The 15,002-nt window shown below is 50.7% G+C and overlaps 1 protein-coding gene across 9 annotated transcripts in view; it reads left to right on the top strand.

Moving 5' to 3' along the window:
• PTPRE (protein tyrosine phosphatase receptor type E) overlaps window positions 1-15,002 on the top strand; it is a 180,948-nt gene that overhangs the window by 121,421 nt on the left and 44,525 nt on the right. The gene's annotated exons all lie outside the window — the stretch shown is intronic.

Here is a 15,002-nt window from a genome sequence, read left to right as displayed (position 1 = left end):
GGTCAGTGCTGTGACTCCCTAGTGAGGACCCATGGCTTAGGCTTCTCTGTCTTAGCTTTGCTGGAGCTTCTTCTTCACTCAAGGAAACCCCATCTGCAGATTCCAAGCCTCCCACTGGGGAGGTGAGGTCAGGACGTGGTCGTTTGAGTATGGAAATAGCGATAGATTTTATTGCCCCACTTATAGACAAGTAAACTGCAGACATCACCTCCATAGTCACCCACACAGTCAGGAGTAGGCCTGGGCGTCGGAGCTGGACCCTGTGCCCTCATCCTGAGCTCCTCCCAGACCCTGCAGCCTCTCCACACAGCCTCACGTGGAGGGAGCTCAGTGCCACTCTTCATCCCCACAGGAACTCCCTGAACCCTGGGGCCTCCATGCCTGCACTGGATTCGGGTCCGCGGGCAGCGCTGCCTGCAGAGCCCTGCATGTGGGGCTGGACTTTTCCACCAGAATCTGCTCCAGGGGACCCAGGGAAGTGGCCACTCCCCAGCTCCCAGCAGCCTCCTGGGTCACCCTCTTTCCCAGGGCACTGTCTGTTCCCCAGGGACCTCAGATGCCTCTGAACACACCTGGCCTGTGTGTATAGGGGCAGGGGACATGTGTATAAGGGGAGGGAGACACATCTTTGTGTCCATGGCTGCCTTTCTTTGGCCACCAGAGCCAGGTACTTCCGGGGGTACAATCTCCCAGGGTGTGCTCAGAATTCAGTTTCCAGCCTCCCGAGAGTCTCCCATGTACCTCTGGAAACCCCAAAACAACTCATCCCTGGCAGGCCAGGCATGCATGCATGGTGGGTGGCTTGTGGCCTGACCCTGCATGGCCCAGGTGGGCCCCAGGCTGCAGAAGAAAGAACACAGCACTTCCTCCCTCAAACCCCCAGCGCCTCTCTGGTTGGCCAGCCAGGTGCAGTGGGCAGATGCTTCACCGTCTCTGACCTCCCTGTCCTCATCCATCTGTGTTCCAAGGCAGAGGGGCGCTGCCTGTCTGGGGGACTGTTAGGGGAGGGTCCAGCAAGAGGCCCTCTGCAGCCTTGCCGGCCAGCACAAAGCAGTACATCTTTATCCCTTCCTCCTTTCCACCTGGCTGACACCTGGCCTTTCTCCTATCTGTCTTCAGTGAAGGAAGATACAGAACAACACCCACTTCTAGTGAGTCAGCTCGGGCTTGTCCAGAGCACAGCTGGTCCGCTCCCCAGACCCCTGGAGGACACTGTGGGTCCATTCAGGTCCCTGCAGTGAGAGCCAGACCAGGGACACCACCAAGTCTCTCATCCTTATTTCTCTCTGCCTGTTTCCTCTCCCACTTTTTCTCTCTTAACACTTGGACTTCTTTGCCAGTCTTTTAGTAATGTTTCAGTGATTTTACATTTAGACACAGGCAATTACTTTTGTTCAAAAGCATTCAATTCCAACCTTCACCAACTGAGATAAAAAGCAAGCCCTTTGCATCCTTTTCTCTTTAACAAGCAAAACCGTCTCCAAAGAGGCCAGCTCACCGTGGCTACGTCTGAAACTTGCTGAGTCGACAAATTTTACGGTTAAGGGTTTTTTATTGTTATTCTTTAAATCTTTCATCCATGTATGTATATTCATACTTGAAGCTTGGAAAATGTCTGGATTGTGTTTCTCCTTCAGAAAACATACTTTTTTTATTTGAGCTTTTGTTTTTCTCCATGTATAACAAATAATCATCTTGCCCTATGAGTCATATTGTCCTGATTTCATAGAAAACAGGTGCAGTATTAGATACAGACGCAGAGAGGGTCAACCCACAGCTGTGGTTTTCATGCCTGTGGGCAGGACTTATGATAGTCCCTATTTCCTAGAGGGGGTATTAGCAGGCAATGAGGTGACGCTTAGGTTAGAAGCACTTAGCACAGGGCCTGGTATGTACTCAGTGTCCAAAAAGGTTGATTTGTATTATTAGCAGTTATTCTGAGGAATTAACTCTGGCCTCGCCAGCCTGTGCTTCCTGCGGTGAGAGGCCTGATGGAGCCCAGTGGTCTGTGTGGCTGTCTGCTTCCGAGCACTGTCCCTCCTCGGCTGCCTTTGTGGGGCCTGCATGGTGGAGGGATGCCCAGCACCCCAGAATTCAGCCCCCACTGACCAGCACCCCATAGGATGCAAGTCAAAGTGGGGCTCTGAGGTGTAGTTTAAAGGAGGTGCTTGTCCACTGGCCAGGAATGCCATTTCCCTGTTGTAATTATCCTTGTTGAGGCTGTTCTGCTCTCGGGTTTATCAGAAGATAAAGGGGTCAGCCTTCGCCTCCTGACCTTTGCTTTCCTTCCTAACCCAGAAACATGTGGGTCAGCACCTGCATGACCAGGATGGAGACTGGAAGAGTGGGCCATGGAGCATTTGGAAAGGTGTCCGGGCAGCACCTGCATGACCAGGGTGGATTCTGGAAAAGTGGGCCATGGAGCATTTGGAAAGGTGTCCGGGCGTCATTTCCACACCAGCATGCATGTTATTTCTCCGTGCGTGGATGGATAGGCCTTGAAGAGCCCGAAAAAGCAGGCTGAGCTCTCCTGAAAGGGGATAATCCTTGGTGTTTCTCTTTTTGCCTAAAGATCCTGGATAAATGAACTGAGACAGACCCCAGTCTGGACCAGAGATGCTGCCCCTGCAGTTTGAGCCCACCTGGCTGAGAGAGGGCAGGTGACAGTCCCAGGACACCCACAGGAGGCCACTCAGGAGCCTGTATTTTGGGCAGAAACAAAGAAGCTGAGAGGCACAGTGAGATGGGACACCTGCACGCTGAGGGTCTCCACCTCCCTAAGGCAGGACAGGTCATGGCAGAGGTTTCAGGGGAGGGTCCTGACTTTGGCTGGGGGTGTGGGAGTCTCCAGAGGCAGCGATCCCAGGACACTGATGGTGCAGACCGCTGGATTTCCGGAGAACACTGTACTTCACCAGCCTGCGTCAAACACATGATTCACAGAACTTCTCCAAAGGAGGTTAGCCATGTTTGCCAGGCTCAGGGAGAAGTGAGGAGGCCTCCTCACCGTTGGTTAAATATGGGATCTGGATTACGCTGCACCTGTCTCCTGCCCAGTCCCTTCTGCGATCTCAGGTGGCCTCACTCCTGGCAGGCAGAAGGGACTCGGGTCACACGCAGCCACACTCAGGGATTAGGACCTCAAGTGTATCATTGAACCTGCTGCCTACCGCAGGCTGGGAATTGCTGGGCCGTGATCTCCTCCATCTTTTCTTTCTCCAGCTGCCTCTGAAGGTCACAGAATCTGCATTTCTTAGGAAAAACGGGGCAAAGGTGAGACGGTACACAGAACACCTGGCCCTGGCTCAGCCCCTCGTGTGGACAGGCTGCCAGGGCCACCGCCCCGCTGCAGGAGGCTCGCCCTCAGTGCCCAGCAGAAGGGGTGGCCCCATTCTGTCCCTGAGACCCCACTCCCTCAGGCACAGCGGAGCAGCCCACTGGGACCCAGGGCTCTTTGGCTCTTGGGTTGTGCAGCCTTCATTCCCAGAGCACAAAGCCAAGGCCAGGAGCGGGGAACTGCCCCCAGCAACAAGCCTCCATCCCTGGGGAGGCCTTGAGACCCTCTGGGATGAGGCCCAGTCCCCACCCGTGGCCACTCGCTTCCACGCTGCCCCAGCCCAACCCTGGCCACCCCAGATGTCTGGCCCCTGTCCGGAATGCTATCCCCTCTGGCCTCGGCTGTCCTCCTCCCAGAGCGCTATCCTGCTCTGTCTCTGCTCAGGGTCCCCCCAGAGGCCTCCCGCTGGGATTTGTCTCCACTTTTCAGTTGCCTTTTGCCCCACATGCCCCGTCCTGTGGTTATTTACCGTATGGGGACATCCTCCCTCTTGATTGCAGACTCCTCAGAGGCAGATAAGAGTGGGTGGCTTTCATCCTCCAGCTCCTAACTCCGAGCCCACTGGGCTGCTGTGCTGTGGTCCATGTGAGTCATCAGATGCCCCACGCGGAAGCCTCGTGGGGGCTCAGGGCCCCAGCTGGGGGCAGAGCACCTCCAGAATCCTCCCAACTGGCTGCAGGCTCCTAGTTCTTGGTGACTCAGTGGACGGGAGACCCGCCTACAGGTTTCCAAGCTGCTGCCTTTCTCTAACACATGGGTGGGTCCTGGCTCCCGGCACTGTTGTTCTCCACTTGCCCTGACCCAGCACCCACTGTGAGCCAGGCCTGTGGGCGTCAGCACCAAAGACCAGAAGAGTCGCCAGCCTATGGGGCATCTGAAGGAGGCAGCACAACTGACCCTCTCAGGCCAGACACCACCCAGGGCCTTCTCCCTGACCTCGGTTACAGCAGATGAGAAGGACGCCGCGGGAGAACCGAGTCAGGATGCCCAGACTGGATGACTTCCCTGCGGGCGGTGCACTGCTGAAGGCCCGTGGGTCTCCTTTCTCTGGGATAATGCCAGACTCCAGCGGAAGCTTTAGTCTATTTCTGAATAGAGAAAATCTGCTGAAAAATGTCTATTTTCCAGCTGAATAACAAGCCTTTCAAGAAGAGGAGGATGAGGAAAAGATGGCATGTGTCCAAGTTGAGCTGAGACGGACTGTAAGCCCAGGCCTGCCTAAGGCGCCCACAGTGGGCATCACCAGGGCTGAGGCCTTAGGGACCGCCAGCTTCCTCCACCCACCTGCCTGCACAGACAGCTCTTAGGCATCAATGCCTCAGCAGTCAGACCCGCCCAGGCTGCTTCTGAGTTTTGTGGAGAGATTGCTTTTCTGGGGGCGGGGACAGGACACTTATCTCCATCCCCCCACCAACCATCACAGGAGAATGAAAAACCTCAAAGAAAAACCCAGGGGGCACACACAGGCACAGACCCCAGTGGAGATGCAGGCTCCGGAATTGCAGGCTCCTTTGTGGAAACGGCAGAGGCTCCCCACGTGGGCTTCCCTCACCCCTCCGAGGCCCTCCCAGGAAGATGTGGTGGCAGAGACCGTGTCCACTCAGCAAACACCGCCATTCGCTTTGCTGAGTTTGCAGTTTCCCACAGCACGGCTGCTGCCCTGGCGAACAATGGGGCCACGCCATTATAATAACCAGCCCTTGCCTGATGAGTTACAGTTTACACGACTCACTCATTTGTGATCTCATGGGATTCTCTTGTTTCACTAATTGGGAAGCAGGTGCAGAGAGGTTAAGTGTTCTGGAAAAGGCCCTCCTCTGGGGGTGGAGGGAGGAGAAAGAGAGAGAGAGAGAGAGAGAGAGAGAGAGAGAGGGAGAGGATGAGAGTTAATGAGAAAGAGAGGCAGAGAGAGATGTCAAACCAGCTGGGTCTTCAGGCTCCGTGGCCTGGGCCCTTCAGAAAGTGCCGTGAGTTGACGTGCTGGAGAGAATCCGCGTGCCAATCCCCGACACCTTATTTCTTCATGGCAATTCCTTCAAAAACACCCGTGTGGCACCTCCTCTGTGGCAGCTCTGAGACGGCACCAGGGTAGAGACCTGCATGAGAGTTGGCCCTGCCTTGAGGGGTGCCACGTGCATGGATAATCCTGCCAGAAAGGTCTTTCTGGACATCTCTGAACACTGAGCGTTGGCGTTGCCAGGCGAGAGTCCTGGTTGCCCGTGTCCTATTCAGGTTCTGTGGGTTCCCAGGGCCCTGTCCTCTCTGTCGCCTGTAGGCCTCCCTCACCTCCCCAGCCCCCTTGGACTGGCTAACTCCCCTTCTCCCCAGGCAGCCCTCCAGACCCCTCTGGACAGGGGCAGGCACCCTGCAGGGCGCCTCTACCACATTGTGTGCTTCCCCCGCCTAACACATCGCAGTTGCATTCTATTTATTGAAGGCTTTTCTCTCTCTGGCTGAATCACAAGCTTTGGAAGTGGGGAGGTGGGAGGAGGGGCCAGGGCCGGTGTTTGTCTTGTTTAGTTGTCTCTCCAGATCCTGGCAGTCAACTCTTAGTAACCAATGCTGAATGAATGCATGGGTGAATACATAAGCCAACCAGCAGGTACTCATGAGTCTAGAGAGTCTCCCTCAACTAGCAGCTGAATGGATTTCTTTGAAATCAAAAGTGTAGCATAAACTTACTCATAAGAGCTTAGTCCAGCCATCATCACTTTTGGAGGTCTGATCCAGGGTGGGCTGCACTCAGCGAGGCCTGGGGCACAGCTGGACAGCATCTCCTCTGTCAGCCACACCCCTGAGCAGAGGCTCCGTGGAGGGGCTGCAGGCCTCAGCACTGGGTGCCCTCTTCTCAGTGGGAGACAGCAGGAGGGCTGTGCTGTTCCCAACATTCCCAGCACCATTGTTTCACACCGTTACTGCTGAGCCCCGAGGGCAGATGGATGGAGCCGTGTTGTGTGGGCCGGGCTGTTTTCCGGCCCAGGGTGTTTCGGGCAGTGGTTCTGTTTCCCATATTGATCTTTCCCACGGCCCTGCCAGGTAGCCTCTGATAAAGCACATCTCTTCTGAGTAAGCAATGGCCTAGGGACCATGAAGTACCTGTGAGTGTGACTCTGCCAGATGAGGGGCAGGTGCAGCCATCGGTCGGACCTGAGCAAAGCTGCATTCCTTGCCTGGCTCAGGTGTGAATCTTCAGGGCAGCAAAATGTGGATGAGACTGAGTAAGGGGAGAATCAAGATGTGTTTTGTTGAGAGAAGGAAAAATATGAGCAGGTCTCATGACAGAGGGCTCAGAGATCTAAATCTTGGAGGGCCCCAGGGCTCAGTTCCCACCACACCACGCCGTGTCTCTGCATTCTCTCCAGGGGACCGTATTTCCCTCTTCGACGGAGACAGCCCTATTTTCTGCTTGTTGTCCCTGTGTCCTGTCCACTTTCACATTTATTCCATATTTTTCATCTTACAGCAATTGAAGTTTAAACTTTTTTTTTTTTGAAATGGAGTCTCATTCCATCATCCAGGCTGGAGTGCAGTGGTGCAATCTCAGCTCACTGCAACCTCCACCTCCTGGGTTCAAGCAATTATCCTGCCTCAGCCTCCTGAGTAGCTGGGATTACAGGCGTCCACCGCCACGCCTGGCTATTTTTTGTATTTTTACAAGAGATGGGGTTACAGCATATTGGCCACGGTGGTCTTGAACCCCTGACCTCAGGTGATCCACCCGCCTGGGCCTCCCAAAGTGCTGGGTTTACAGGCATGAGCCAGCATGCCTGGCTGAAAATTAAACTTTTAATGTTAAAATACTTGCATTAACAGAACCCAGGAAGGTTCTATAGGCTGTCCACTTGTGCCTCCCAGCTTCTGCTATGCTCTCCTCATAGGACGGAGACACCTGTGCCAGGAACAGGCTCTCTCTAATGGTGACTAAATCTGGAAGATGACAGCCACCATCTTCTCTCTCTTCATCACCCTTTCCTAACACAATGTCGGTAACACTTACCTTTCAAGGACAACAGGCGGGTTAGAAGAGAAAAAGTGCCCTTGGAGAAAAGTTGATTAGAACCAACTCCCACTGGCATCCCAGTGTGGTGGGAGGAGGCTTCAAGGCTGGGGCTCCTGCTGGCCACTTGTGGTACCAGCCAGTTGATCTGCGGCCCACACCATGGCCTGTGAGATGCCATGGTCATCAGCATCTGTGGGAAACATGAAAAATTACAGGGTAGGGGATTTTGAAATATTTGTAGGAAATCAATACAACTTGTGAAAAACAGTCTGAACTCTCTTCTTCGATGGGCTTGGGCATTTATTGTATGGTGTGAATCTGCAACTCTATTTAAATTATGTTTCAGTAGAACTTTCTGAATTTGCCTTAAACTTGTAGGTCAGGAATAACCAGAAAAGATGTATCAAGCCCTGATTTTTTTTTTCCAGAAAGTTGATGATAATGTTGGAATAATTTGTAATTTATACCAAATACTTCCAAACATTTATTAACTACCTCGGGAGCTGTGATGGTATCGCTGACCACATAGAAGCAAGAAAGAAATAAAAAGCTGCTAAGAGATCATCAGTATTCACTAAGTGGCTGCTTGAAGACCCCTGCGCCTGAGGATGATAAATTGAAGGGGCTTTGCCAACTGCTCACAAAGCATGACTTTTCACTTAGATCAAACAAGTATTCTCAGCTAATTTTGCTCATCTTCAATTCCAGGTTTCACTGTGAAACCTGGAAGGTGAAGTGATAGCTGTTAGTGCTCCCAAGGGTAGAAGAATTTCATGAACCATCAGATGATGCCAGTGTTACATCAGTGTCGTTTTCAAGCAGTGATTTTCAAACAAAATCAGTCCATTCCCATAGTGGTTTTATTTTTTTTTTTTAATTCATTTCATGGAATCCCAGTACAACTTGGATGTTGCTCCTGTCAAAGGCAAAGCCTTGACTTAATTACTAATGTCACAGGAAATGCAGTGGAAGAATCAGTGTCATGATAAAATTATTTGTGGGGAAATTAGGAATATGATACATAAGTGTGGGTAAAGCTCGGCATTTGTAGTAAATGTATTGTACTTGGAATTGATCGTGGTGTACACATCATTTATTTACTTATTTATTTATTCGAGATGGAGTATTGCTTTGTCACCCAGGCTGGAGTGCAGTGGTACAATCTTGGCTCATTACAACCTCCGCCTCCTGAGTTCAAGTGATTCTCCTGCCTCAACCTCCTGAGCAGCTGGGATTACAGGTGTGTGCCACCTCACCCAGCTAATTTTTGTATTTTTAGTAGAGACGGGGTTTCTCCATGTTGGCCAGGATGGTCTCGAACTTCTGACCTCAAGTAATCTGCCTGCCTTAGCCTCCCAAAGTGCTGGGATTACAGGCATGAGCCACTGTGCCCAGCCTCACAGCATTTATAATTGTGTCCAAATCGGACATCTCATCAGTTAAAATAGAAGCTGTTGATGTCAAAATTTATAAATAGTTACATGTACATAGAGTAACTAAACTGCAAATTCGTGGTAATTAGGCTGATGTTGAATTTTTAAGACACTGCAGCTTTGTAGTATGCACTTTCTCTCTCCTGCTCATCATCAATCAGATTCTAGAAATGTTCGAGGCTTCAAAGAATTATTTTGTAAATAAACCTAAGTGTCCTAAAAAGATGGTGAACCTTTCTGCAAACAAGGCCCTAAGTGTGAGTTTAGTTTAGTTCCAAACTAATTGGAAATATATTATAGAAGGATTCAATAAATGGAGCACCCAACCCCACCACCCCCTGCCCCCCCCCTCACAGAGAACTCTTGGCTTTTGAAAAGTTTACAGAGTTACAATTATTGAAAACAAAGGTTATGGCTGGGCATGGTGGTGGCTCACACCTGTAATCCCAGCACTTTGGGAGGTCAGGGCGGGAGGATTGCTTGAGTCTAGGAGTTTGAGATTAACCTGGGCAACATAGTGAGACCTCCCATCTTTACAAAAAAAAAGTCTTAAATTTTGCCAGTCATGGTGGTACACCCCTGTAGTCCCAGCTGCTTGAGAGGCTGAGATGGGAGTATCCCTTGAGCCCAGGAGGTTGAGACTGCAGTGAACCGTGATGGTAGCACTGCACTCCAATCTGGGCAACAGAGCGAGACTCTGCCTCAAACAAACAAACAAACACACAAACAAATGAAGTTATGAACAGGAAGACACTAAAACTTATTTCTACAAAAACAAGGAAGCAATAAAGTGAATTAAATGATGAAAGCTCACAAACTGCTAATCTGAAAATAATGCAGGCAATTTTATTTAAAAAATTAAAACATAAATATTAATTATTAAACATTAATAATAATAATAATAAAACATTTCCCTCAACATTGAAAAACATATTGAGGGAAACATATTAGGAACAGATAAGGCTAAGAAATTGATCAGAGCCTGTGAATGTGTGCCGAGAATAAGTATCATTTTATGCTCTCATTTTATTTTCAGATAATCAATACCAAAAGGTTTTTTCTTTTCTTTTCTTTTCTTTTTTTTTTTTTTTTTTTTTTGTTGTTGTTGTCATTGAAACAAGGTCTGGCTCTGTTGCCCAGGCTGGAGTGCAGTGGCATGATCTTGGCTCATTGCAACCTCCACTTCCCAAGCTCAAGTGATCCTCCCACGTCAGCCACACAAGTAACTGGGACCACAAGCTCGCATCACCACGCCTGGCTAATTTTTTTGTATTTTTTCTAGAAATGGGGTCTTGCCATATTGCTCAGGCTGGTCTCAAACTCCTGAGCTCAAAGCAATCTGTCTGCCTGGGCCTCCAGAAACATTTTTTCTTAAATATATATATAAAATTAATATGTTATTTTGTTTTCAGATTAAAAATATTTTGTGAGAAGAACTACTTAATAGTCTTCCAGCTTAATAAAATCAAATCATTTGTCAATAAATGTTTTAGAGAAGCATATATTTTGAACCATTATAGCCCCCTCGTTTGCTCTCCAAGAAGTCCTGGTTTGGATGAGAAATTACGTGGGACCCATTCCAGGGGCTTTTTTTAAGTGCAGTGGCTTTGAAACCTGAGTATGGCTCCCAAATCATTGTCTCCTGCTTCCTTGAGAAGAACCCTCATCTGTTTCTTAGTTGAAAGCAAAACAGCTGCAGGTTTTGACCATGTAGGTGATGGGTTTGGGCTGCAGAGAGAAAACACTACCCTCTTGGAGCTGCAGGGGGCAGTGTGGGTCAGTCCACAGCTGGACATCCTGGGCCAGCTGGAAAGGGCACTTTCGGGTTTGGTGGGGCCAGAGGGGTCAGCTGGGCAGCTCCTGCCCAGAGGCACTAGCCCAGGGATGGCTCCTTGCCCTCAAATGCCCTGAAAGCCCCAATTATTGAGGTGGCTAGGGAGGAAGTCAGGAGCTGGGAAATGGGGACACGAGACAGCCCCCTACTCTCTGGGGTCTCCTGGGCTGGTTGAGAGGTCCAAAACCCAAATCACCTTACACAGGGCCAGACAGTGTGATCCCAGGAAAGACTCCATCTCAGGTAGCTCAACCTCAAAATCTGGTGGGGTCAAGTAAAGGGTGAAGGGAGAGAGGGGACCACTCCAAGAGAGGGGGCAGGGATGTGGGGAAGTGGATGGGGCTCAGGAAAATCCCTTTCCTACCCTTGGTTGTGCACCTCAACCTGCCTCCTGCCCTCCCCCCAGCCCAGCCACTGTTTCCCAGTCTCTTGCCCAGCTCCCTTCCTCGGGCCCTGTTGCAGTGACTTCCTGCAACTTGCCGCCTTGACCCTAGCCTTCCTCTCCAATAACCCCCACAAGGAGTGCCTCCCCCACATACTGCACTTGCAGCCCACCTCCCCTTCTGACGAGGCCCCTAGACACCAAATGCAACTGCTACAGGCAGTCTCCTCAGGAATGTTTCACCGTCCTCTCTAATGCAGCCTTTCATCTTCAGTAACAACAGGACATTGCTCGTAAGATTTCAGTGAGAGGCCAGGCGTGGTGGCTCACGCCTGTAATCCCAGCACTTTGGGAGGCTGAGGCGGGCGGATCACAAGGTCAGGAGATCGAGACCATCCTGACTAATACAGTGAAACCCCGTCTCTACTAAAAATACAAAAAAAACAGCCAGACGTGGTGGTGGGCGCCTGTAGTCCCAGCTACTCAGGAGGCTGAGGCAGGAGAATGGCGTGAACCCAGGACGTGAAGCTTGCAGTGAGCCGAGATCGTGCCACTGCACTCCAGCCTGGGCGACAGAGCGAGACTCTGTCTCAAAAAAAAAAAAAAAGATTTCAGTGAGGGTTGATGAGGTCATTGATCTCAGAACCTCAGATAGCTTATCCCGCTTCATAGGAGCTCGGTAACTGGGAGCTTATATTATTGCTTTATGCCTCCCGCTAAAAATCATCCTTATCCCCACCCTAGAGCCCCCATTCTCCTTGTCTCAGCTGATGAATGATGCTCCCTCCTACCCCAGCTCCCAAGATGGAAACCCCAATACCTTTGCTGCCCCACTTTTCACCCTCATCCCACTGATCACCACTGCCATGGACCCTACCCTTGAAATCCTTCTCGACTCCCTCCCTCCTTTCCATTCCCATTGCCCCTGGCTTGGTCTTTCTTAAACACACATTGCTTAGATCAATACGTCTCAAATGTTGATGAGCAGAGGAACCACCCAGGAACCTTCGTAAAAGGTGGGAGGTCTGGGACGGTCCTGAGACTCTGCATTCCTCACATGCTCCCAGGTGATGCTCAGGCTTTTGGACCACTCTCCAGCCGCAAAGGCTACCCTGTGTCAGGAGCTGACGCGCGGCGTCCAGGGCTCCCTCTGGAAACTTTCATGGCGACTCATGGCTCGTAGCCAAGGTTTTTGAACTTCAGTCTATATAAAGCCATTATTCCCCAGATACTCGGATTTCTTCCATCTGGAGTTGGGCACAGGAATGGGCATCGTTCCTTCGTGCCCCCAGGTGACTCTAATAATGTAGATTGTTAATGGAAAAACGAGCCCCTAGGGCCAAGCCAAACTCTAGCATGGCATTGAGGGCCTACCCAATTCCTTTTCAGACTTCTCCTCCTCACTCATCTTCTCCCACGTACCGGAGAACTGTGAACTGCCTGGACAGTGGGTCCTGTCTGGGCTCCCTTCGCTCCTCTGTCCCCTGCCTGCATCTCCCTCTGCCTTCCATCCTGGATGACTCACTCTACACTGCATTTCTGGGGAAGGTTTCATTAACTGCGTAGAGGAATCATTGCTCCCTCACCTTTGCTCCTTGGCACCATGGCCTTGTCTCCGGAGCATGGGAGTGGGGTATCAGGGTGGCTGTCCTTCTGCCTGTCCTTCCTCCTCAATGAGCCACTTTAGGGCTGAAACAAGACTATATTCTTTGCATCTCCAGGGCCTACCTGGCTGCCTGACCCAAGGACTTGCCCAGTGAGGAATATTAAAAAGACATCAGATGGAATAAAAAGACAGATTTATAATGAAATAGATAGCAGGTTGACGGTTGAGGGGAGTAAATATACAACCTGCTTTATCATAAATAAACTCCTTTTCTCATCTCAGTCCTGGAAATCACATGTCATTTCTGCTCTACATACTCAGCATTTGGTAGGCTCACAACACAAACGGATGAAATACAAATCCTTAAAATTCTGCATGGTTTTAATCACTGTTTCAAGCACCATTTGGACCAGGTCACTCGTGCAGGCCCACTGAGAGTGAATGGCCAGGGACTAGCAAGTTGTCATTGGCCTTAAAATATAACGGGGGCAGAGCCGGGCTCCAGCGGGCGGACAGGCTTTGAATTCTTCAGGTTGTTGCCCACTGCCGCTCACGTCAGGAAAATCACCTGCGGCTCCCCTGAGCACTTCTGGACCTCACTTTCTAATAGATGAACAAAATGATCTTTGTCTTTCTCAAGGGTGTCAGCCTCCTCTTAGATCACTGAGCATTTGAAGAGGAGGGTTATCAAATTAATGCATGAGATGAGACAATGTTTCAGCTAGGAAGTCTGCATCTCTGGAGTTGTATTAAACCAATTAATATTCCCCAATCAATTACTCTGTAATTTACTCAAGTATATTAAAAGTATTGTGGCAGTGTGCAGTAACAGATTTTTAAAAACCGTGTGTGCCTACATGGGCAGAGCTGCCTGTTATGGAAGGGCCAGGGCAGCATGCAGCGGGGGTGAGGGCTTCTGTCTCCAGGGTTCCTGGGTTCAAATCACGGTTCCTCCGTATCCTCCAGCCTGACTTTGGGCCCGTTCTTTATCCTTCGGGAACCTCTGTTTCTCAGCCCTGTGGGGTTATTGTGCGGATAATACAGATATAAAATACCCAGCACGTAGTAGGTGCTCATGGAATTATTTGTATATATGGCTCATTTTACAAATCTAAAATGTGTATTTTGGAAATTAAAAAAGAGGAAAGAAGTAAAAGTGCTGATTGCCGCCATCATAGTTGTTCTGGGCTAATTGTTATAATGTCCTCATAATGGTTTCATCTTGATAGTGGTGATTACTGAAACACAATTAGGATTTTTCACGCTCATTCAGATATCTTCTCTAATTACAAGCATTAGTGTTTAACATGTGAGCAGCCGGGGAATGGATGTTTCTTGGCCTCAGTTCTGAAATGGGGTCCATTTGCATCCCTGAGGGAGGCCTCAGGCAGGAGAGGGCTGCTGGTGGGGACAGGCTGACCTTGGATGGGGTTCAGGGGGTGGGGAGTGGAGGGGGGCACACCTCCACTGCATGTCTGCATTGTCAACAGCAAATCCCATTCAGCAGGTGCCACTGCCCACCTGCACCTGCCAGTGAGGCTCTAGTGACAGGTTTCCACACCACCAAGCAGTCACTGCCACATTTAGTGACGCTCTGATGTTTTGGCAAAATGGAGTGCCAGGTGAAGATCTGAGGTGATGGCCCACGGGTCCTCAGCATGAAAGAGCCTTTTTCTGTGCTGAGCCACTTTACAGTCTGGGTCCGCCCCTGGGCATTCCTACCCCCTACCCCCAATAAACACTCACCTGCATCCCAGGGTACTCAATTGGCTCTGTCAAGATGAGTGGACCATAGCCCCATCCTTACAGAGGCAGCTTACCTCCACTTCACCTGAGAGTTCAGACACGGCCATGGTCAGAGGCAAGGGTCAAGCTGCATCCAGGCAGAGCGTGCTGGAGCCAGACCAAGCACGCAGGAGCTAGACTGAGTGTGCTGGAGCAGCGAGGAATAGAGAACTTGGCTGCAGCCGGGCGATGAGGCTGCCTAACTAGGCCCTGGAGGATCGACGTTTCCCAGGCAGAGTGAAGGAGGACAAAGAAACAGATTGAAAAGCAGTGTCTTGCTGGGTGTGAAGAGGACAGCTGGCCAGAGAGCAAGGCTTGAATGGGAAGGGTAGAGTTAGCAGGGCGAGTGGAGGGTGGATGGTAGAGGGTCCAGGACGCCAGGCTAGGTCACCCAGAAGTGATTTCTCCTAAGTGGTTCCGGGGAGGGCAGGGGTCTGGGATGAGATCGCCCTGGGTTCCAGTCCCCGACCTGCCCCCACTAACCATCAGCCAAGCGGGTCCTCTGAGTCCTGGTTCCCTCCTTTGAGTGAATGTCCATAGTCAGTGACCGTATCCCCCTGGTGTTGGGAAGGCTCATTGAGATGGTCCATGAAAGTGACAGGCAAACTTCTTGGCTCAGAGGAAG

The sequence above is a fragment of the Papio anubis genome, chromosome 11, assembly GCF_008728515.1.
Source record: "Papio anubis isolate 15944 chromosome 11, Panubis1.0, whole genome shotgun sequence".
Classification (NCBI taxonomy): domain Eukaryota; kingdom Metazoa; phylum Chordata; class Mammalia; order Primates; family Cercopithecidae; genus Papio; species Papio anubis.
This window is presented reverse-complemented; position numbering and strand designations above follow the sequence as displayed.